This window comes from Haematobia irritans, chromosome 1, assembly GCF_050003625.1.
Source record: "Haematobia irritans isolate KBUSLIRL chromosome 1, ASM5000362v1, whole genome shotgun sequence".
Taxonomy (NCBI): Eukaryota; Metazoa; Arthropoda; class Insecta; order Diptera; family Muscidae; genus Haematobia; species Haematobia irritans.
In genome coordinates, this window is record NC_134397.1 from 198,039,250 (window position 1) to 198,063,964 (window position 24,715).

Sequence of the window (24,715 nt, forward strand, 5' to 3'; positions counted from 1 at the left end):
TAAAAAGGAGGTCCCTTGTCATTGAGCCTAACATGGCAGCACTCAGTGATAAGAGAGAAGTTCACCAATGTGGTATCACAATGGACTGAATAGTCTAAGTGAGCCTCATACATCGGGCTGCCACCTAACCTAACCTAGTATTTTTGTGCCCTATCCGACCGTTGCATTGGTCCACATTGTTTTATGTGTCTCCCGTGCCCATTCTTGTAACTCGGTCCGCGTTGCCTCTATTGGCTTTGCGTTCTCTAAGTTCACTTCCCTATGTTTGCCACGTCTTATCGCAAGTTCACTTGAGGATCCTGAATATTCGTTGATCATGGTTTTCCATTCCAATACAGTTCGCGATCGACCTGTAATGTCTGCTATTGTCGGAGGGCAATGACCCTTTTAATCTGTGAAAATTTTCGCGTTTCGTTGCCTCAAGTCATTTAACAGATTCCGTTATGACACTCACTTCTGCCACCCACTCCCGTCCTCTCACACATCTTCGATCCATCAGTGTAATAGTTTTTTCCTCTGGAATCTGTTCTGGGGCCCCATTCTCGCAGGGCCATCTTACTGGCGTCAGAATGTCACACTTGGCAGCTATGGCTACCACAGGTATACGATCATAGATTGTTGCGACCTCCACCATTTCACCCATATTATCCTATATAATAGTTTGCGAGGATTATGGACTAAAGTGACCCCGGTGACCTGGTATACAAAGTGGAATGGAAAACTATGACCAGATATCCTAATACTCCTTAGCTTAGGTTAGATTGAAAAGAGGAACTTTGATAAAAGTTCGTCTTGTCGAAAATATTCATAAACGAGATCCTTCTTCCGCTAATACCCCAATTGTATAAAATTGTTACCATTGGTTACCGAAATATTTATGCTACTGCAATGAACTCCCCATTATAACTACTGTACATTAACCAATACAATCAACGGCGATACTGGCAATTGAATTGAAGCCAACCAGGCAACATGTAAGCCATTCATTGAGTCGCTCGGTTAGACAAGTCGTCACTCACTCACCATGGATGGTTGAGCATGTAAGTCGTTTTGGCTATAGGTTGATCTTATGCACATCGAATGCACTGTAATTTTATGCCGCCTTAGGATGGCACCATAGCCAGCCTGCCATCCAGCCTTCTTGGCACTTTTATTTTGGTCCGTTTTAGTCTTCCACTACCATTCCATTATGGATATCCGTAATCTCATAGTAGTATGTTGCTGCGCCACTATCTCTGCCGCATACAGTTGGGAATTGTTTGTATTTTGATCTGTGTCTGCGGTGCTGATGTTGTTCTTGCAGTGTGCGGAAGAGTATTGCCAAGAGGAGATGGCTCAGTTTAGAGCCAGGGCAGACAAAATTGCTGGGAATTTTTTTCAGGAATTTGTTTCGCTTGAAAAGCCTCTCTTTTATTTTGCTCCAATACCATACACTTATGTCATTATAGGCAAGGTTTAATTTTACATTTGGTGATAATGATTCTAATTGAAAGACAAATTTCAAATTAATATGGCTTTAGATTGACAGTGTCATCAATGATCTTTGTAACGAGTTCACATTTTCATTATTGAGTTGGAGGTGTTATTTAATAACTGTTAGAGATTTGTGCTTGTCTTTATAAATCGGGCGACAATGGCGGGCATATCAGTCCGGTGAAATGTCAATGGGCACTTCGTTGTAAACAGAAATTGCTATAATATGGAAATTCATGTTGTGGGCATTACAATCCTTCGGACTAAGAACCGCCAGCCTCACCACTTGTGGTACCACATGAGGTGGTATCATAATTTTATCAATGAGTGTTGCCCGATGCAATGTCTAGCTCAATGACAAGGGACCACTATTTTAGAGCCGAGTCAGCACGGCTTTTCACATTACGGTGATGTTTTGAAACACTTCAGCATTACTGAGAGAGGATAATCCACCGCTGAAACTTGTCGAAACTGAAATTGAACCCAGAACCCTTTGTATGCAAAACGGGCATGCTAACCATTCTACCACGGTGGCTTCGTTGGGTTAAAATTTCGTTTAATATTTTGCGTGTAAAAATACGTGTCCTGTGTGGATGAGAATATACGTGGTGGACGCAGACACCAACATTCTATTCCGTAGGCCGGTTCTGCTAGAAGAAGTCCTAGAAATTGCGGAATATGTGAATCGACTCGGCAGGAATACGAGGCTGAGGAAGGTGAACAGATTCACCGATAGTCGAATGGCTAGAAGAATAATAGAGGAAGATTTGGAACAATCCGGAACAGTTCTGGAAAGCAAGAGAAAGAATCCTGAATATGAATGAACTGGTGGCACGTATCTCGGTGTTGCAAGACGTACAACACAAAAACTTAAAGAAATGGCGGCGTTGCATATATAGATGAGTGTGGAACATAGGTGGATTCAGAGGAACGATAAAAACTCGATGGAAGAATCCGAATGAAAATCTGGGAACTTCTGACTTCTAAACCTAGGACATTTCCACTGTCACTACCCAACCTCCCCATCGAAATCAGAGATTTTAAACGACGACTGCACCTATAGAGATAGAGATAAAAAGCGGCGGAACCATTGGTGGCTATGAGATTGAAAATCATAGGAGAAGGCACGGAAATACAAAACGTGATGAAAAATCAAAGGCTAATTAAAGAGTCTGTGGGAGTAGTTGTTAATGCCGCAACAATTAATGATCCCGCATCTGAAGTGGCCATGACCGCAAAGGGCGACATTATGACGAAGGAAAACGGACCTGAGAGAATGGGACTCCAGAACAGATACCAAAGGGAAATAGCTGGTCCAACAGTTAATTAAAGATGGGTGAGGGGATGGAGCTGACCATATACGTTATGGCCTCAGATACCGAGTTCCTACTCCGATTGCCGGATTACATCACAGTTCTACAGGCAGAAGTCTAGACGATGACGGAATGAGATAAATGTCTTAGAATTAACGCGAGGCCAGAGAATGCGAACATTTTCATGGTTGACCGGAGGTAGTGAATATACTAGCAGTCATTACAGTTTTGGTATACAAAGGGATAACCAACGGTTACTTGGAATACGACAGAATCCACATTATATGGCTACCTGTACATGCATGAATAATGTGTGGAGGAAACTCAAAGTCAAATGAACTAGCGATTAGAGCTAGGACATAAACAGAATTGATCAAGGACGTACGCATAGTAGTATCGGGGCCCTGGACCCTTCTGAAGTTTTATCGCACCCTTTGAAAAATGTCTTGGTTATTTCAGAGTCAAGGGCAAATTTTCGTTCGGGCCGCTCCCGAACAAGTTTCTGTAGACATTCCTGAGAAGTGACTTAAAAACGCAAAGTTCGCAGAAGTTACGTGGGCCGAGTTTGGCACGGCAGACACATAAAGCGATGTGGAACAGTGCAATGGTCGGAAGGGCCATAAAAATAGCAAACAGGAAAAAGACTGAAGAATTGAAAGATAGTAGGACAAGAGTGAGAAAGGCCGTGGGAATCATGACCAGGTACTTAATGTTGAGACCATATCTGTTCACTGCTTTTAGAAGATATATGACTCGAGACAGACATTCCTAGTCCTCTTCGAAGCACGGGCTACTTTTTCGACAGTCCTCTGAAAACTTCACGTTTGCCCTTGTAGCAAGGAGTGACCAAATGCGACCGTCATCGTTCACTCGATGTTTTGTCTAGGAGATTGTGGATTTTCGTCACTTACCCTTCATTTCAGCCTTACTCGGTTCACATGGATGTGGCTGATTAAAACCCGAAGAGAAGTATCAAAGTACTCTAACATACATCGAAACGCTATTTAATTTGGCTGCTTGAGATATCTTTCAAAAACACGAACCCAATCATCGACTCATATTGTTCGGTTCCAATTTTTTAGTATCAGCGTGAAATTTGTGCCCTGCTTTTTAAAAGATATAGAACCTCAGGTAGATATATGGTCATTCGTAGTCTTCTTCGAAGAACGGTTCACACTTTCGATTGTTCTCTAAAATTATCCTATGGTTGCGGTGAGCCAACGCTTGATCTTTTGATCGCGAGATCGTGGCTTTTTCTTGGTGTTATGCACTTTACAGACTATCAGTTATTCCGGACGACAGTGCTCGCGTGGAACATATCCCATATATTGTGTACATTATAAGTTAAGTCCGAAGGCATAATCGATACTGCTGCATGTTTATGGTCAATTAGTTTGTGAGATAGAGCGTCTTTTGTGAAGCAACTTTTGTTATTGTGAAAAAAATGGAAACAAAGCAATTTCGTGTTTTGATAAAATACTGTTTTCTGAAGGGGAAAAATACGGCGGAAGCAAAAACTTGGCTTAATAATGAGTTTCCGGACTCTGCCCCAGGGAAATCAACAATAATTGATTGGTATGCAAAATTCAAGCGTGGTGAAATGAGCACGGAGGACGGTGAACGGTGTGGACGCCCCAGAGAGGTGGTTACCGAGGAAAACATCAAAAAAATCCACAAAATGATTTTGAATGATCGTAAACTGAAGTTGATCGAGATAGCAGAGGCCTTAAAGATACCAAAGGAACATGTTGGTCATATCATTCATCAATATTTGGATATGCGGAAGCTCTGTGCAAAATGGGTGCCGCGCGAGCTCACATTTGACCAAAAACAACAACGTGTTGATGATTCTGAGCGGTGTTTGCAGCAGTTAACCCGAGTTTTTCCGTCGATATGTGATAATAGATGAAACATGGCTCCATCACTACACTCCTGAGTCCAATCGACAGTCGGCTGAGTAGACAGCGACCGGTGAACCGTCTCCGAAGCATGGAAAGACTCAAAAGCCCGCTGGCAAAGTAATGGCCTCTGTTTTTTGGGATGCGCATGGAATAATTTTTATCGATTATCTTGAGAAGGGAAAACCCATCAACAGTGACTATTATATGGCGTTATTGGAGCGTTTGAAGGTCGAAATCGCGGCAAAATGGCCCCATATGAAGAAGAAAAAAGTGTTGTTCCACCAAAACAACGCACCGTGCCACAAGTCATTGAGAACAATGGCAAAAATTCATGAATTATGCTTCGAATTGCTTCCCCACCCACCGTATTCTCCAGATCTGGCCTCCAGCGACTTTTTCTTGTTCTCAGACCTCAAAAGGATGCTCGCAGGGAAAAAAATTGGGTGCAATGAAGAGGTGATCGCCGAAACTGAGGCCTATTTTTAGGCAAAACCGAAGGAGTACTACCAAAATGGTATCAAACAATTGGAAGGTCGTTATAATCGTTGTATCGCTCTTGAAGGGAACTATGTTGAATAATAAAAACGAATTTTGAGGAGAAGTGTTCCATGTACCTTCCAAAAACACGAAGCGAATCAGCGACAGATATTCATCGTTTCCAATTTTTCTTAATTTCTTAGTGGCAGCTTGATATTTCAGGCTCACTTACACTATTCAGTCCATTGTGATACCACAGTGGTGAACTTCTCTCTTATCATTGATTCCATGTGTAGCTCCGAACGGCGTTGCACCAGCATTAATGAGAGGGGATAGTCCATCGCTGAAAAACTTTTTGGTGTTCGGTCGAAGCAGGGATTGAACCCACGCTTAATGCAATCATGTTTAGCTCATTTACAAGGGACCTCCTCCTCCGAACGGCGTTGCACCTGCATTACTGAGAGGGGATAATCCATCGCTGAAAAACTTTTTGGTGTTCGGTGGAAGCAGGGATTGAACCCACGGCCCTCTGTATGCAAGGCGGACATATTAACCATTGCATTAAACGTGATAGATGAACGAATATTCTGAGACGCTTTTGGACACCCTGGCAGTGCAGAGTGAGAATCTTGGACATAGGATCTTACCTAATGAATTTTGTAGTCCAATAATAATCAAGTCAAAATAATTTAGTGCACTACTAAAACTGGGTAGAGAAAAGGTCATTGAACCTCATTTCGTTCTCCCAACTAAGAATTATGGGGAGCAGCAGCTAAGAAAACAATTTCACCATGTTAACAAGATTACTAAACGATCAGCAACAGTGATCAGTTGACAACGTCAAGGTGTCTAAAGATCGAATGTAACAGCAGAAACATTTCCAATGATAAATTAGAGAGAGAGAGAGAAGAGAGTCAAAGGAAATCAAAATAAGTGTACAAATCACGTTCCAATGACTACGCGAATTTTGTATTTGGTCAAACAAAATTTTCAACATTATTATGTCCATTTATCTAACCATTAACCATATCGTCACCCAGCAGACGAAGACGACATAATGATCGCCACACTTCTTTGCGGCAATTCGTCATTCTGCTTCATTTGATCATCATCACCTCCACCACCACCACTATTCACTTGACGACAGCCGAAGAACTTCGAATGAGTTGAAATTATAATTGAGTCGTTTCATGTCTTCGCCGGTGTAGGGAGAATCTATTAGGGAGAGTAGACGACAGGGTGGAAGGCAAAAATGCCTGAATCATTATAATCAAATCTTAATTAATAGTATGGTCGTTGTAGTTAAGCGTCTTTTATTCGCTACATTTATATTTGACTGGCTCAAAAACTTACCTACAATCGTTTTCTCATTTCTTTTTGTTTTTATTGCTGGAGGGGGATATTCCTTAAATTGAATGACTATAGCTATTGTGGGTTATTGTGTGTGATGTGATCTTCAATGTATACGGGTCTAGAAATATTTTTTTTTCTTCCATAGGAAATGTTAGAAAAACGAAAATCGTAAAAAGATTTGTTTGGATAGAAGTTTTTTTATTGTTAGGTTAGGTTAGGTGTCAGCCCGATGAATCAGGCTCACTTAGACTATTCAGTCCATTGTGATACCACAGTGGTGAACTTCTCTCTTATCACTGAGTGCTGCCCGATTCCATGTTAAGCTCAATGACAAGGGACCTCCTTTTTATAGCCCAGTCGGAACGGCGTTCCACACTGCAGTGAAACCACTTAGAGAAGCTTTGAAACAAAAACTAACCTACAATCGTTACCAGAATTTCTGAGAAATGTCACCAGAATTACTGAGGAGGGATAATCCACCGCTGAAAAACTTTTTGGTGTTCGATCGAAGCCGGAATCGAACCCACGACCTTGTGCATGCAAAAGCGGGCATGTTAACCATTGCACCACGGGGGGCTAACACTAAATAAAACTAAAAAAATCAAATTTTAGGAACTATTTGAACTATTTATTTGGTGCCCTATTTGTTTATAACTTCTCATATTGGGGAATTCTTAACTAAAGTATAACTAACTGGTGCAATGTTCAACATGCCGGTCTTGCATACAAAGGGTTCTGGGTTCAATTCCAGTTTCGACCGAACACCAAAAAGATTTTCCCCCGTGGGCAGCACCATGATAGAAGAGAAGTTCATCACAATTGACTGGGTAATTTAAAATAAGCTAAAATAACCGGCTAATACAACCTAAATTAAATTTTTATACCCTCCACCATAGGATGGGGGTATATTAACTTTGTCATTCCGTTTGTAACACATCGAAATATTGCTCTAAGACCCAATAAAGTATATATATTCTGGGTCGTGGTGAAATTCTGAGTCGATCTAAGCATGTCCGTCCGTCCGTCCGTCTGTTGAAATCACTCCAACTTCCGAACGAAACAAGCTATCGACTTGAAACTTGGCACAAGTAGTTGTTATTGATGTAGGTCGGATGGTATTGCTAATGGGCCATATCGGTCCACTTTTACGTATAGCCCCCATATGAAGGGACCCTCAGATTTGGCTTGTGGAGCCTCTAACAGAAGAATATTTCATCCGATCCGGCTGAAATTTGGTACATGGTGTTAGTATATGGTCTCTAACAACCATGCAAAAATTGGTCCATATCGGTGGACTTTTACGTATAGCCCCCATATAAACGGACCTCTAAATTTGGCTTGCGATTGCTCTAAAAGAAGCAAATTTCATCCGATCAGGCTGAAATTTGGTACATGGTGTTAGTATATAGTCTCTAACAACCATGCAAAAATTGGTCCACATCGGTCCATAATTATATATAGCCCCCATATAAACCGATCCCCCGATTTGGCTTGCAGAGCCTCTAAGAGAAGCAAATTTCATCCGATCCGGCTGAAATTTGGTACATGGTGTTGGTAATGTTCTCTAATGACCATGCAGAAATTGGTCCACATCGACCCATAATTATATATAGCCCCCATATAAGCCGATCCCCAGATTTGACCTCCGGAGCCTCTTATAGGAGCAAAATTCATCCGATCCGGTTGAAATTTGGTACGTGGTGTTAGTATATAGTCGCTAACAACCATGCAAGAATTGGTCCATATCGGTCCATAATTATATATAGCCCCTATATAAATCGATCCCCAGATTTGTCCTCCGGAGCGTCTTGGAGGAGCAAAATTCATCCGATCCGTTTGAAATTTGGAACATGGTGTTAGAATGTGGTCTCTAACAAACACGCAAGAATTTGTCCCTATCGGTCCATAATTATATATAGCCCCCATATAAACCGTTCCCCAGATTTGATCTCCGGAGCCTCTTGGAGGAGCAAAATTCATCCGATCCGGTTGAAATTTGAAACGTGGTGTTAGTATAAGGCCGCTAATAACCATGCCAAAATTGGTCCATATCGGTCTATAGTTATAAAGGGTGATTTGTTAAGAGCTTGATAACTTTTTTAAAAAAAAAAACGCATAAAATTTGCAAAATCTCATCAGTTCTTTATTTGAAACGTAAGATTGGTCCATGACATTTACTTTTTGAAGATAATTTCATTTAAATGTTGACCGCGGCTGCGTCTTAGGTGGTCCATTCGGAAAGTCCAATTTTGGGCAACTTTTTCGAGCATTTCGGCCGGAATAGCCCGAATTTCTTCGGAAATGTTGTCTTCCAAAGCTGGAATAGTTGCTGGCTTATTTCTGTAGACTTTAGACTTGACGTAGCCTCACAAAAAATAGTCTAAAGGCGTCAAATCGCATGATCTTGGTGGCCAACTTAGCGGTCCATTTCTTGAGATGAATTGTTCTCCGAAGTTTTCCCTCAAAATGGCCATAGAATCGCGAGCTGTGTGGCATGTAGCGCCATCTTGTTGAAACCACATGTCAACCAAGTTCAGTTCTTCCATTTTTGGCAACAAAAAGTTTGTTAGCATCGAACGATAGCGATCGCCATTCACCGTAACGTTGCGTCCAACAGCATCTTTGAAAAAATACGGTCCAATGATTCCACCAGCGTACAAACCACACCAAACAGTGCATTTTTCGGGATGCATGGGCAGTTCTTGAACGGCTTCTGGTTGCTCTTCACTCCAAATGCGGCAATTTTGCTTATTTACGTAGCCATTCAACCAGAAATGAGCCTCATCGCTGAACAAAATTTGTCGATAAAAAAGCGGATTTTCTGCCACTGATTTTGGTAATAAAATTCAATGATTTGCAAGCGTTGCTCGTTAGTAAGTCTATTCATGATGAAATGTCAAAGCATACTGAGCATCTTTCTCTTTGACACCATGTCTGAAATCCCACGTGATCTGTCAAATACTAATGCATGAAAATCCTAACCTCAAAAGAATAACCCTTTATATAGGCGATCCCCAATCACACAAAAATTGGTCCTTATCGGTTCATAATCATGGTTGCTGCTCGAACCAAAAATAATCTACCAAAATTTTATTTTTATAGAAAACGTTGTCAAAATGTTATTTCTATAGAAAATTTTGTCAAAATTTTATTTCTATAGAAAATTTTGTCAAAATTTAATTTCTATAGAACATTATGTCAAAATTTTATTTCTATAGAATATTTTGTCAGAATTTTATTTCTATACAAAATTTTATCCAAATTTTATTTCTATAGAAAATTTTTTCCAAATTTTACTTCTATAGAAAATGTTGTCAACATTTTATTTCTATAGAAACTTTAAATTTAATTATATACGTATTTAATCGGCCTTTTTTAGTTTAATATATACCACGCATGGACTATGTGGTATATATTACGGTGTTAGGAAGTTTTAAGATACCTTACCATCGGCAAGTGTTACCGCAACCCAAGTAATTCGATTGCGGATGACAGTCTTCAGTGGAAGTTTCTATGCAATCCAATCGGCCTGGCCGAACTTACGGCCGTATATACTTGTTAGTGCTACTTTTTATTGGGTGAATGTTTTTTACATTTTCTGGCTGATTGAATCTTCGTCCATACACACAAAAAAATATTTTTTTGTCTTTAATCACGAAACTAATTGATCCAATTAATTTTTAAATGAAATGTCTTCAATCGCATAGTATTTATTGGTAGTATCAATAAAAAATTAATTGATTGATGAATTTGTTGAATCAATTAAATTTTTACTAGATATTATTACAATATTTATTCGAGCTTATTGGACAGGAAGATTAAGGGAATTGATATTATTAAGTTACTGAAAAGAAAATGCCAGATACCCATCCCGCAAGCCTGACTATACATATGTTTCAGTGTTGGCCACTACACATATCCATAGTCTTTAGCGAGATCTGGCCGGGTGAGATGATTTAATTTGGGTCTTTTATGTTAATTCTTTATGAAATTTACATACGAGAATTATTCTTCCAAAATTTAACCATTTTTTCACCACCACTGTGCATCATCTTTTTCGTATAACTTTTTTTAATTGAATATTTTTTAAAACGCAGTTAAGATTTAATTGGAAAAATGTTCGTGAATTTTTTCTGTGTATCTTCCTCACTCTTACATCATATATTTAGTTCTCACTACTTTATTTTTTGTAATACAAATAATTTAAAAGAATTCATACTAGATTTTATAAATTTTTATATTTTGTCAGGACTGAGAATCGAATCACGGACCTAGGTATACAAAAGTCGAAAAAAAGGTATACAGAAAAAAAATTTTGTCTTCAATTACGAAATTAATTGATCCAATTAATTTTTAATTGAAACTAGAGGTGTGCACGTGACACGAAATTGTTGTGACTCAGTACATGCACATGCGTATGTTTTCAGACACGTCCCAAAGGAAAATTCCTCATCAAATTATTCGTGAGTCACGACATTTTCATGCGTGAGCAAAAATTTTCTTTTTGTTAGCGTACGTGAGTCCTACCAAACAATGAGTGTGTTAATGTGCATGAGAAAGAGTTTTCCGCCGTGAGTGTGCATGAGCGTGAGTAAAATATTACTCTCGTGCACACACAGAAAAAAATAATCACGAAAATTTTTCTAATTAAAGTCTTGAGTTTTAAAAACTTTCAATTAAAAACTCAATTGAAATAATTTTTTTTAATGGAAACAAAAATGAAGAGAATCAATTAATTTTTTAAATGATAATATCATTTCGGCGATTGAAGACATTTCAATTAAAAAGTTAATTGGATCAATTAATTTCGTGATAGAATCGGAAAAAAACATAAAAAATTATAAATTTTCTATAGAAATAAAATTCTGACAAAATTTTCTATAGAAATAAAATTTTGACAAAATTCTCTATAGAAATAAAATGTTGACAAAATTTTCTATAGAAATAAAATTCTGACAACATTGGGTATCGGTTTATTTGGGGGTGATACGGTCAAAATTTGGTCAATATAAACTTGACGTATTTCTTTCAATTTTGCATTTAAAAAGCCTGAATACCCCTCATTTTGAAGGTGTGTGTGTGTTTAGAATGTTGCTCATATTTGGATTTTGGAATTCACTCTTCAGTTGTCAAAATGCCGTCCAAGCAAGAAGAGCAGCGTATCAAAATTTTGCTCGCGCATCGCGAAAATCCGAGCTACTCGCACGCAAAGCTGGCAAAATCGCTAAAAGTTGCCAAATCAACCGTTACAAATGTAATTAAAGTGTTTGGGGAACGTTTGTCGACAGCCAGGAAGTCAGGATCGGGGGGAAATCGAAAACCGGAAGCCGCTGAGACGACAAAGAGAGTTGCCGGTAGTTTCAAGCTAAACCCTAACCTCTCTCTCCGAGATGCCGCAAATAAGCATGGGTGTATCGTCTACAACCGTGCATCAGGCCAAAACACGAGCCGGACAATCGACTTACAAGAAGGTAGTGACTCCGAATCGCGATGATAAACAAAATACGACGGCCAAAGCGCGATCCCGAAGGCTGTACACGACGATGCTGACGAAGTTTGACTGCGTGGTAATGGACGACGAAACCTATGTCAAAGCCGACTACAAGCAGCTTCCGGGACAGGAGTTTTATACGGCAAAAGGAAGGGGAAAGGTAGCAGATATTTTCAAGCACATAAAACTGTCAAAGTTCGGGTTTGGCAAGCCATCTGTACCTGTGGCTTGAAAAGCAGCATTTTCATAGCTTCCGGGACTGTCAACCAAGAAATTTACGTGAAAGAGTGTTTGAATAAACGTCTGCTGCCTTTCCTGAAGAAACACGGTTGTTCCGTACTGTTTTGGCCGGATTTGGCATCTTGCCAATACGGTAAAAAGGCCATGGAGTGGTACGCCGCCAACAACGTACAGGTGGTTCCCAAGGACAAGAACCCTCCCAACACGCCAGAGCTCCGCCCAATTAAAAAATACTGGACTATTGTCAAGCGGAACCTAAAGAAGACCAAAAAACTGCTAAGGACGAGCAGCAGTTCAAGGCAAACTGGCTTTCTGTGGCGAAGAAGGTGGATAAGGTCGCTGTACAAAATCTGATGGCAGGTGTCAAGCGTGAGGCCCGGCAATTCGGATTTGGAAAAGCGAAAGCCTAACTGAATATTTTTCCTGAATTTTATACTAATTGAACTTGAAAAAGAAATTTAATTTGATTTTTTAAATATACGATTTCACCGATTTACACGCGTTTTCCCTTGACCAAATTTTGACCGTATCACCCTTTATATAATAAAGATCGATACGGACCAATTTTGGCATGGTTGTTATCGGCCATACACTAGCGAAATGTACCAAATTTCACACGGATCGGATAAATTTTGCTCCTTCAAGAGGTCAAATCTGGGGATTAGTTTATATAAGGACTATATATAATTATGGACCGATATGGACCAATTCTGGCATGCTTGTTAGAGACCATAAACTTACAACACGTCCAACCGGATCGGATGAAATTTGCTTCTCTTAGAGGCTCCGAAAGCCAAATCTGGGCATCGGTTTATATGGGGGCTATATATAATTATGGACCGATGTGTACCAATTTTTGCTTGGTTGGTTAGAGACCATATACCAAAATTGTGCCCGATCGGATGAAATATGCTTATCTTAGGGGTTCCGCAATCCAAATCTGGGGGTTTATATGGTGGCTATACGTAAAAGTGAGCCGATATGGCCCATTTACAATACCATCCGACCTACATCAATAACAACTATTTGTGCCAAGTTTCAAGTCGATAGCTTGTTTCGTTCGGAAGTTAGCGTGATTTCAACAGACGGACTGACGGACATGCTTAGATCGACTCAGAATTTCACCACGACCCAGAACATATATAGTTTATGGGGTCTTGGAGCAATATTTCGATGAGTTACAAACGGAATGACAAAGTTAATATACGCCCCATCCTATGGTGGAGGGTATAAAAAAGTGGAAGGTCCAAGTCCACTTTTTACAATCTTCAAATTGGACTAAAGGATTTGTTTATGTTGGTCATATTGTTGAAAGGCCAGATTTTCAAAATGTCAAAAACTCGAAAAGAGAGAAGAAAAAGTTTTGGAAAATGGGACAAAATTAAAATCGAATATTTCCTTCTGGTTTATTAGAGAAAAAAGATCGGAGAACTAAATAAATCACGTGGAAGTGAGAAAGATGTGAAGGAAGATGAAATTTTCTAGAAAATTCAAAAAAAAGTTTTTTGAGTTAGCTATTTTTACATTTGGAATGGGGAACATGAAACCTTTTTGTCGGAAAAATTTTTTTTTTCGCCAAACTTGTTTCCCGAAATCAGATACATAATTTCTAAGAAAATAACATGGTTGCGATATACCTGTTATATGTTCTCCGTTCAAACAAAACAATATGCTTTTGAAACATGTTTGTGATGATCATATTCATTCTCTGCGTGCAGGGATAGATGGTATAACCCATAAACTTGTCTATACAAAAAAATGTTTGACCAATGTTTGTCAAACATAATTTTTATAATTTTAGTAACCCCAAAAGTTGCATACATATCCCACTGCCTCCCATTTCTTACATAACTCTTTGTGAAAGACCATCACAAGACCAAACAAAAAAAAAAAGAAATTCAACTCACGTGTGCAAATCATATTATCTGAAAAATTATTCGAACAACCAAAAATCGACAAACCAACCAAGAATTGAAAGCCCACCCAAAAAAAAAAAACATTTTTATGCATTCTTAGACCGGGTGTCAATGATCTTTGGCAACAGTCACCAAACACCGCCAACACTGGCTCCAATACCGCCGGCAATCGTACCAGTAAAGGCAACAAAAAAAAAACAACATAGAGACGCATGATAACCATTTGCTAGAACACCAAAACAAATCAAAACTCTATAAACATAGATCACATTCGTACATTTCTACATTTGTATCCAAAATGAAATGAAGGAGAAAAAAATGCCAAAAAAAAAGTGACGATAGAAATGGCTTAAAGTTCAGTAACCCTTTTCTCTTACGAACTGTGCGGTCAGATGACCATTTGCCGAAGCTACCAATTTTCAACCATAATTCATCATCTTATACTGGATGAGCTGTGAAAATTGACAGACTACAAGATTAGGATGGTCATGTAATTATCTGAGAAGGGAAGCCCATTAAAGGGTACAAACAATATCAACATCCCTAATATGATAATAGTAGCAGTTTGGATTTTTTTTTTTAATATTTTCAGGTTATTAACATTTGCTGAAAGAATTTACTTACCCTCCAATCAATGCTCATCCATTGAAAACGCACCATTTTCACTGAAAAAAAAATGTTGACTTAATATGAAATATTATGCAATCTTAGGACACACACTTTACACAATATTAAGGACAAATTTCCTTTCTATAGAAATACAATTTTGAAAAAAAAAACATTCTATAGAACTAAAATTTTCTATAAAAATAAAATTTTGACAAAATTTTCTATAGAAATAAAAATTTGACAAAATATTCAATATAAATAAAAATTTGACAAAATTTTCTATAGAAATAAAATTTTGACAAAATTTTCCAATTTTAACAAAATTTTCCAATTTTAACAAAATTTTCTATAAAAATTAAATTTTGACAACATTTTCTATATAAATAAAATTGCGACAAAATTTTCTGTATAAATAAAATTGTGACAAATATAAATAAAATTTTAACAAAATTTATTATAGAAATAAAAATTTAACAAAATTTTCTATAGCAATAAAGTTTTGACAAATTTTTCTATAGAAATAAAATTTAGACAAAATTTTTTATAGAAATAACATTTTCACAAAATTTTCTATAGAAATAAAATTTGACCAAATTTTCTATAGAAATAAAATTTTGACAAAATTTTCTATAGAAATAAAGTTTTGACAAATTTTTCTATAGAAACAAAAGTTAGACAAAATTTTTTATAGAAATAACATTTTCACAAAATTTTCTATAGAAATAAAATTTTCACAAAATTTTCTATAGAAATTAAATTTTAACAAAATTTTCTATAGAAATTAAATTATGACAAAATTTATTATGGAAATAAAAAATTGACAAAATTATCTATAGAAATAAAATTTTGATAAAATTTTCAACAGAAATAAAATTTTGACTAAATTTTCCACAGAAATAAATTTTGACCAAATTTTCTATAGAAATAAAATTTCGACAAAATGTTCTATAGAAATAAAATTTTGACAAAATCTTCTATAGAAATAACAATTTGACAAAATCTTCTATAGAAATAAAATGTTGATAAAATTTTCAATAGAAATAAAATTTTGACAAAATTTTCTATAGAAATAAAATTTTGCCTAAATTTTCTGTAGAAATAATATTTTACCAAATTTTTTATAGAAATAAAATTTGACCAAATTTACTGTAGAAATAAAATTTTGACAAATTTTTCTATAGAAACAAAATTTAGACAAAATTTTTTTATAAAAATAACATTTTAACAAAATTTTCTATAGAAATAAAATGTTCACAAAATTTTCTATAGAAATAAAATTTTCACAAAATTTTCTATAGAAATTAAATTTTAACAAAATTTTCTATAGAAATTAAATTATGACAAAATTTATTATGGAAATAAAAAATTGACAAAATTATCTATAGAAATAAAATTTTGATAAAATTTTCTACAGAAATAAAATTTTGACTAAATTTTCCACAGAAATAGATTTTGACAAAATTTTCTATACACTCATAGAAAAAAGTCTGCTAAAAACAGCACTCGATGTAATATTTTTGTACTTCAGGGCGTACTTTATAAAATTTTTAGGTTATAAAATTGTCCCCAAAGCCTATTTAAGAACCAAAAGTAGTTTTTGGTATATTTTTGCACTGTACTATACTTACAAGCTCCTAAATACGATCAGCAAACATTTTTTTTTTGTTATGCCTCAATTCGATAAATATTCAGATTTTTGGTCAAATACTATATATATTCATAAAAGATTGTGTTAATTATGTTAGGATAGCTCCTAAGTTGACATTTTTATTTGTTTTAGCCAAAATAAAAGATGTTTTAGTGTAATCGAGCTTCAATAATAGCAGGAAATGTTTGCTATTTCAGCAAACAGTGACTGCTGTCCCTTTTTCAGCAGACTTTCTGCTGTTTTAGCAGACTTTTCTGCTGTCCCTACTAACAAATTTCTTTGGGTGTAGAAAAAAGATTTGACAAAATTTTCTTTAGAAATAAAATTTTGACAAAAGTTCCTATAGAAATTAAATTTTGACAAAATTTTCTATAGAAATAAAATTTTGACTAAATTTTCTGCAGAAATAACATTTTAACAAAATTTTCTATAGAAATAAAATTTTAACAAAATTTTCTATAGAAATAAAATTTTGACTAAATTTTCTGCAGAAATAACATTTTAACAAAATTTTCTATAGAAATAAAATTTTAACAAAATTTTTTATAGAAATAAAATTTTGCCTAAATTTTCTGTAGATATAAAATGTTACCAAATTTTCTGTTGAAATAAAATTTTGAATAAATTTTCTGTAGAAATAAAAATTTGATAAAATTTTCTATAGAAATAAAATTGACCAAATTTTGTATAGAAATAAAATTTCGACAAAATTTTCTATAGAAATAAAGTTGTGACAAATTTTTCTATAGAAATAAAATTTAGACAAACTTTTTTATAGAAATAACATTTTGACAAAATTTTCTATAGAAATTAAATTTTAACAAAATTTTCTATAGAAATAAAATTTTCACAAAATTTTCTATAGAAATCAAATTATGACAAAATTTTTTATGGAAATAAAAAATTGACAAAATTATCTATAGAAATAAAATTTTGATAAAATTTTCTACAGAAATAAATTTTCACAAAATTTTCTATAGAAATTAAGTTTTAACAAAATTTTCTATAGAAATTAAATTATAACAAAATTTATTATAGAAATAAAAATTTGACAAAATATCTATAGAAATAAAATTTTGATAAAATTTTCTATAGAAATAAAATTTTGTCGAAATTATCTATAGAAATAAAATTTTGACAAAATTTTCTATAGAAATAAAATATTGACAAAATTTTCTATAGAAATTAAATTTTGACAAAATGTTCTATAGAAATAAAATTTTGACTAAATTTTCTGCAGAAATAACATTTTAACAAAATTTTCTATAGAAATAAAATTTTAACAAAATTTTCTATAGAAATAAAATTTTGCCTAAATTTTCTGTAAAAATAAAATGTGACCAAATTTTCTGTTGAAATAAAATTTTGAATAAATTTTCTGTAGAAATAAAAATTTGACAAAAATTTCTATAGAAATAAAATTTGACCAAATTTTCTATAGAAATAAAATTTTGACAAAATTTTCTATAGAAATTAAATTTTAATAAATGTCAATAGTTTTATTAAGCTTGAGGTCTTAGTTTCCTTTATTTATTTTTAATCCATCATAGTGGATTGATGGATTAAAAATAAATAAAGGAAACTAATATCTCAAGCTTAATAAAACTGTTGACATTTATTAAAAGGAAAAAGATCGAGTAAAACACCAAGAAACGAAATTAAATTTTAACAAAATTTTCTATAGGAATAAAAATTTGGTAAAATTTTCTATAGATATACAATTTGGATAAAATTTTCTATAGATATAAAATTTTGACTAAATTTTCTACAGAAATAAATTTTGACTAAATTTTCTATAGAAATAAAACTTTGACAAAATTTCCTATAGAAATAAAATTTTGACAAAATTTTCTATAGAAATTAAACTTTGACAAAATATTCTATAGAAATAAAATTTGACCTAATTTTCTATAGACATAAAATTTTGAATAAATTTTCTGTAGAAATAAAAATTTGACAAAATTTTCTATAGAAATAAAATTTTGACAAAATTTTCTATAGAAATAAAATTTAGACAAAATTTTCTATAGAAATAACATTTTGACAAAATTTTCTGTAGAAATTAAATTTTAACAAAATTTTCTATAGAAATAAAATTTTGACAAAATTTACTGGTTCGAAAATAAAGTGAATATTTCTTAACCATCGGAACCAATTTTGAGGCAACTTCGCAAAAGTGTATTTATGATTTTTCGGTCGATAGATATGTATTAGAAATAAAGGAAAATTTGAGTCACTTTTACAAGTTTTCGACTTAGCAGTGGCGATTTTATAAGGAAAATATGAGTATTTTGGTCATTTTTGCCCAAATCGTAAAAGCATATATATGGAAGCTATATAGAAATCTGAACTGATTTCAACCAAATTTGACATGCATACTTAGTATTTTAACTCTACTCCCTGTGCAAAATTTCACGTAAATCGCACTACAACTTTGAACTCTGTGTTCATATGACGGAAAATCGGGCGAAAGATATATATGGGAGCTATATCTAAATCTCAACCGATTTCAATAAAATTTAGCACACTTGGCTAAACTACTAATTATACTCCTAAACTAAACTCTAAAACTCTGGCTTCTGTGGCAATATAAGTCTATATCGGGCGAAAGATGTATATGAGAGCTATATCTCAATCTGAACCGATTTCAATCAAATTTTGGCACACCTGACTATAGTACTTGTTGTTCTCCTGGTGCAAAATTTCAAGCAAATCAGGGTAAAACTCTGGCTTCTGGGTCCATATAAGTGCATATCGTGTGAAAGATATATATGAGAGCTATATCTAAATCTGAACCGATTTCTTCCAAAATCAATAGGGTTCTATTCTGACCCAAAACAGAAACATGTGCCAAATTTGAAGTCGATTGGACTTAAACTGCGACCTAGACTTTGATCACAAAAATGTGTTCACAGACAGACGGACGGACCGACGGACGGACATGGCTAGATCGACTCAGGTACCCACCCTGAGCATTATTGCCAAAGACTCCATGTGTCTATCTCGTCTCCTTATGGGTGTTGCAAACATAGGCACTGACTTATAATACCCTGTTCCACAGTGTGGCGCAGGGTATAATACCTTGGAAAACTATTTTGCTATACATTTTTGATAAATTTTAATCTTTACTTCATATCTTCATAATGTGTATATAAAAAAAGAAATAGGCAGTGATAAGGCAATTTGTTGCCAATATCTAATTCAAACGATAAATTTATATGCACAACAACAACTAATCATGGCTAGAAATATGAGGTCAATAAAATTTAAATAATTTTTATGATAAAAAAAGAATTCCCATAAAATTCGCGACCCACACGAAGAGTTCAACTACCTTTTGAACATGCGATAAGGAGCAAAATAAAATGATTTAGCACAGAACAAAAGGTATTATTAACATTATTTATAGTATATTTTATGTTTCATAACAAACACAAACAAAATCGTCTTCAAACATTTTCAAATTTGACGATTTGGTGAAAGATAAAGACAAATAATCTGGCATAGAAATATGAAGGTGTGAATGCGTTCGTATTAGATTTGAATAAAGTATTAAGATCGGAATTTGCCAAAAAAATTTTTGCAGATATAGTTGCTTTAAAGGTTTACCTAAATTACTATAATAAAATTATATTGAGGGTTACGGCTGTAGCGCCCCGTAGCTAAATCAAAGTAAGTTATTTGATATTAATTGATATACTTATATGAAATTAGGATTTTTAATACGATGGTTGAGGGAAGTGTAGACGATTTCTATGGCTAGTTGCTTTGTTGAACTATACATTGAACCCTACACTGACAAAAAAAATATTTACTTGATAATATACATTACACAAACTACATTTTAGGAAGCGAAATTTACAAAATATTAAGGACATATTTCTTTAAGATAATGAAAATTTAATTAAAATAGTGTTTATTATCTTTGCAAATACAATTTTATTTATTAAATTTAGGACAACAATTTTGAAAATTTGCGTGGCTCCGTTAAAGCCGTATGTCTTTGAAGTAAGGACAATTTTCTTAAAATAAAGAAACACAATTTTGATTTAAAAAAATCGAAACCTTAAATTAACTGAAATATTTAATCTTTAGATTTAACATACATAAAAACGCTTCAAATATATACCCAGAGAAGGAATATTATCACCTCAAACATGTTTTAAGAGCAAAATGTTATTTTTGGGTGGTGACCATGTAACATGGTTTTCGCAACCATGTTATTTTTTCGGAAATCATGTAGCTGATTTCGGCAAGCAGGTTATATTTGACGAGAAAATAACATTTTAGTGACAAACATGTTACAAGGTCACCATACAAAAATAACATTTTGCTCTTGAAACATGTTTGAGGTGATCGTATTCCTTCTCTGCGTGTAGGCTAAGACTTATTTTGAGGATTTTGCATCTTTGGTTTAAAGGTTTTTTTTTTCTAAATTAAGGAAACATTTTTCTTTGAATTATTCGTTATAATTTGGATTTTTAAACTGGCATACGTGAGTCCCTTTATTAATAAACCGCGAAAATTTTAATTTTATTTTATTGATCCTCGATTTAAAGCAAGATAGGTTGCTAAAAAGTCTTGATTTTAAAGTAGTCGCCTCTTTGGCTTGAAATCAATACCAAACTCCTTAAGGGAAAGTAAAAATCTTTCGTTCCAAGTAAACTTTTTTTGAGTGTACGTGCTAAAAATGAGAAAATGCTACTGAAACTGCAATATACAGATTATACCAAAAAAGTGACCACATAGCCTCGCAATGCCTCAACATATTCGATCGTGTAAAAAATACGCAAAATAGTCCTCATTCGACTGACATATATACCCAGCAAGTGACTTTTTTGGATTGTAAACCAAAATATATCACTTGGTCTGCACAAAAAAAATCTCAGTTTCAACCACAAAATTATTTGATTCAATTATTTTTTTTAATTTAAAACTCCTTCAATCACGAAAATGGTAGTATCAATTAAGTAAAAGGAAACATTATACTTGATTTAAAAAAAATAATTGATTTTTTCGTGACTTTCAATTAATATTGGTACAATTTTTAATTTTGATTGCATCAAATTTTAATTAATTATTTTTTAATTGCGACCATCGGTTATTTAGTAGGTGGGCTGATAAGTCCCCGGTCTAACAAAGAAAAACACATTTGTTTTAGTCAAAATTCGTATTCATTATTCAACATAATTCCCTTCAAGAGCGATACAACGATTATAACGATCAGCCAATTTTTTGATACCATTTTGGTAGTACTCCTTCGGTTTTGCCTCAATGTAGTCCTCAGTTTCGGCGATCACTTCTTCATTGCAGCCAAATTTTTTTCGAGCGAGCATCCTTTTGAGGTCTGAGAACAAGAAAAAGTCGCTGGGGCCAGATCTGGAGAATACGGTGGGTGGGGAAGCAATTCGAAGCCCAATTCATGAATTTTTGCCATCGTTCTCAATGACTTGTGGCACGGTGCGTTGTCTTGGTGGAACAACACTTTTTTCTTCTTCATATGGGGCCGTTTTGCCGCGATTTCGACCTTCAAACGCTCCAACAACGCCATAAAATAGTCACTGTTGATGGTTTTTCCCTTCTCAAGATAATCGATAAAAATTATTCCATGCGCATCCCAAAAAACAGAGGCCATTACTTTGCCAGCGGACTTTTGAGTCTTTCCACGCTTCGGAGACGGTTCACCGGTCCCTGTCCACTCAGCCGACTGGACTCAGGATTGTAGTGATGGAGTCATGTTTCATCCATTGTCACATATTGACGAAAAACTCGGTTGTATTACGAGTTAACAGCTGCAAACACCGCTCAGAATCATCAACACGATGTTGTTTTTGGTCAAATGTGAGCTCGCGCGGCACCCATTTTGCACAGAGCTTCCGCATATCCAAATGTTGATGAATGATATGACCAACACGTTCCTTTGATATCTTTAAGGCCTCTGCTATCTCGATCAACTTCATTTTACGGTCATTCAAAATCATTTTGTGGATTTTTTTTTGATGTTTTCGTCGGTAACCACCACTTTCGGGCGTCCACTGCGTTCACCGTCCTCCGTGCACATTTCACCACGCTTGAATTTTGCATACCAGTCAATTATTGTTGATTTCCCTGGGGCAGAGTCCGGAAACTCATTATCAAGCCAAGTTTTTGCTTCCACCGTATTTTTTCCCTTCAGAAAACAGTATTTTATCAAAACACGAAATTGCATTTTTTTCCATTTTTTTACAATAACAAAAGTTGCTTCACAAAAGACGCTCTATCTCACAAACTAATTGACTTACAGACGTCAAATTTTGACACGAATCATTTGAAAAATAATATGCATTTAATACCAGCGACGCCATCTACACTGAAAAAAAAAAATATTTACGTCATATTAAAGATTATGCTACCTAAATTTTAGGATGCGAAATTTACAAAATATTAAGGACAAATTTCTTTAAAATAATGAAGTTTTAATTAAAATAAAGTTTATAATGTTTGCTTCAAAAAATTTTTTCACTAAATTTAGGACACAAATTTTGTAAATTTGCGTCCCTTCGTTGAAGTCGCATGCCTTTGAACTAAGGCTAATTGTCCTTAAAGTAAAGAAACAACGTTTTTGATTTAAAGAAATTGTCCTTAAATTAACTGAAATATTGAAACTTTAGATTTAAGATAAAAACGCTTCAAATATAGGCCAACACTTATTTTGAGGATTTAGCGTCTTTGGTTTAAAGTTTTTTTTTTTTTGTTTTTTGGAATTAAGAAAACATTTTTTACTTTGAAGCAACTGTTATAATTTGGATTTTTAAACTGGCATTTGTTTGTACGTCCAGTACCTGTATTAATAAACCGCGAAAAGAGAATGAAAATTTGATAAATGAGATTTGTATCATAATTTTAATGTTATTGGTCCCAGATTTAAAGCTAGATAGGTCGCTAAAAAATTTCTTTATTTTAAAGAAGCCGCATCTTTGGCTCGGAATCAATACCAAGGGAAGGTCAAAATCTTTGGATCCAAGTAAACTTTTTTTTTGAGTATATGTGTCAGACCGGGTACTTATCAGCCAACCTGTTACTGCTATGCGGATTGTCGCCGGCAGTCACACCAAGATGCAGCTTGAGGACAACATCTGCAGCTTGAGGACAACATCTGCAGCTTGAGGACAAAATGCTCTCGGTGGAAGAAAAAAACGTTGGCTCGGTATCAATACCAAATTCCTTAAGGGAAGGTCAAAATTTTTGGATCCAAGTAAAAATTTTTTTGAGTTTGGCATCATGCTTATGCATATCCTTTCATATCTAATGTTCGACTTCTGCGGTTAAGGAAGTTTTGATGTCGCGATGAGTTATCAGCAGAATAAGTTATAACACACTTTTCCTTTGCAATTCAAATTTGACTATTCGATTTTTTTCTCAAAATCATATTAATCGATTAAAATGCGATTTGTCGACTATGAGCACTTTAATAGTTCAATTACTCGATTTGACATGATTTTCTAAAATAGCAAATATCGATTTTGAAAATTAGAAAAAAAAATCGACTTTCTACCCCTAAATATTCGGTTTATGTTTGGAACAAAACATTATCAAATAATTAAATTTGATTTTTAAATATACAAAAACAGATCGAATAACTATAAAATATATCAATTTCACTTTAATGTATGTATTTAAATTGTTAACATTAAAATAATAGAAATAATGGTCAATCCATAAAATATGCTTGTAACATACATTAGCAGTTTAGAAATTGTGTGCCGAAATAGCTCAGTTGGGAGAGCGTTAGACTGAAGATCTAAAGGTCCCCGGTTCAATCCCGGGTTTCGGCAAAAAATATTTTTTCTTTATAGAAAAAAACATTATTTTCTTTTAAATTTATTGGGATGAATTCACCACATCCATTAGTTTTTGATTAAATATTTTTCCTTCATCGTACCATTGTCCATCTAAAATACGGTGAATATCCACTATGTGTGCAAGCGACAATTGATGACGTTTCCACGAAGGGTACAGATTTATGTGCATGCCCTCATTTGTAACGGTCGTTAACCCTTCAAAAAAAAAAAAAGATAAAAAGTAAAAATAAATAAAATAAAGCCCATAAACTCCAAATAAATCCACAAAAATTGTGCGTGCATGTAAGTAACTACAAACAATGTGCATCGACAAACAAACACTCATCACATGACTCCAAAGAGAACTAAAGAAAGTTTCAGTATTGGAATGGGTCGATACCACGATTGCCACAGTTGGCAGAATTCTACCAAAAATAGTCTATTTGGTAGATTGGTAGGATTGTTGATATTTTG

General features: G+C 34.5%; 1 non-coding gene across 1 annotated transcript; it reads left to right on the top strand.

Moving 5' to 3' along the window:
• Positions 1-24,162: 24,162 nt before the first annotated feature.
• Positions 24,163-24,235, top strand: TRNAF-GAA (transfer RNA phenylalanine (anticodon GAA)). The gene has a single exon. It is a non-coding gene; the product is annotated as a tRNA-Phe (tRNA).
• Positions 24,236-24,715: the final 480 nt, after the last annotated feature.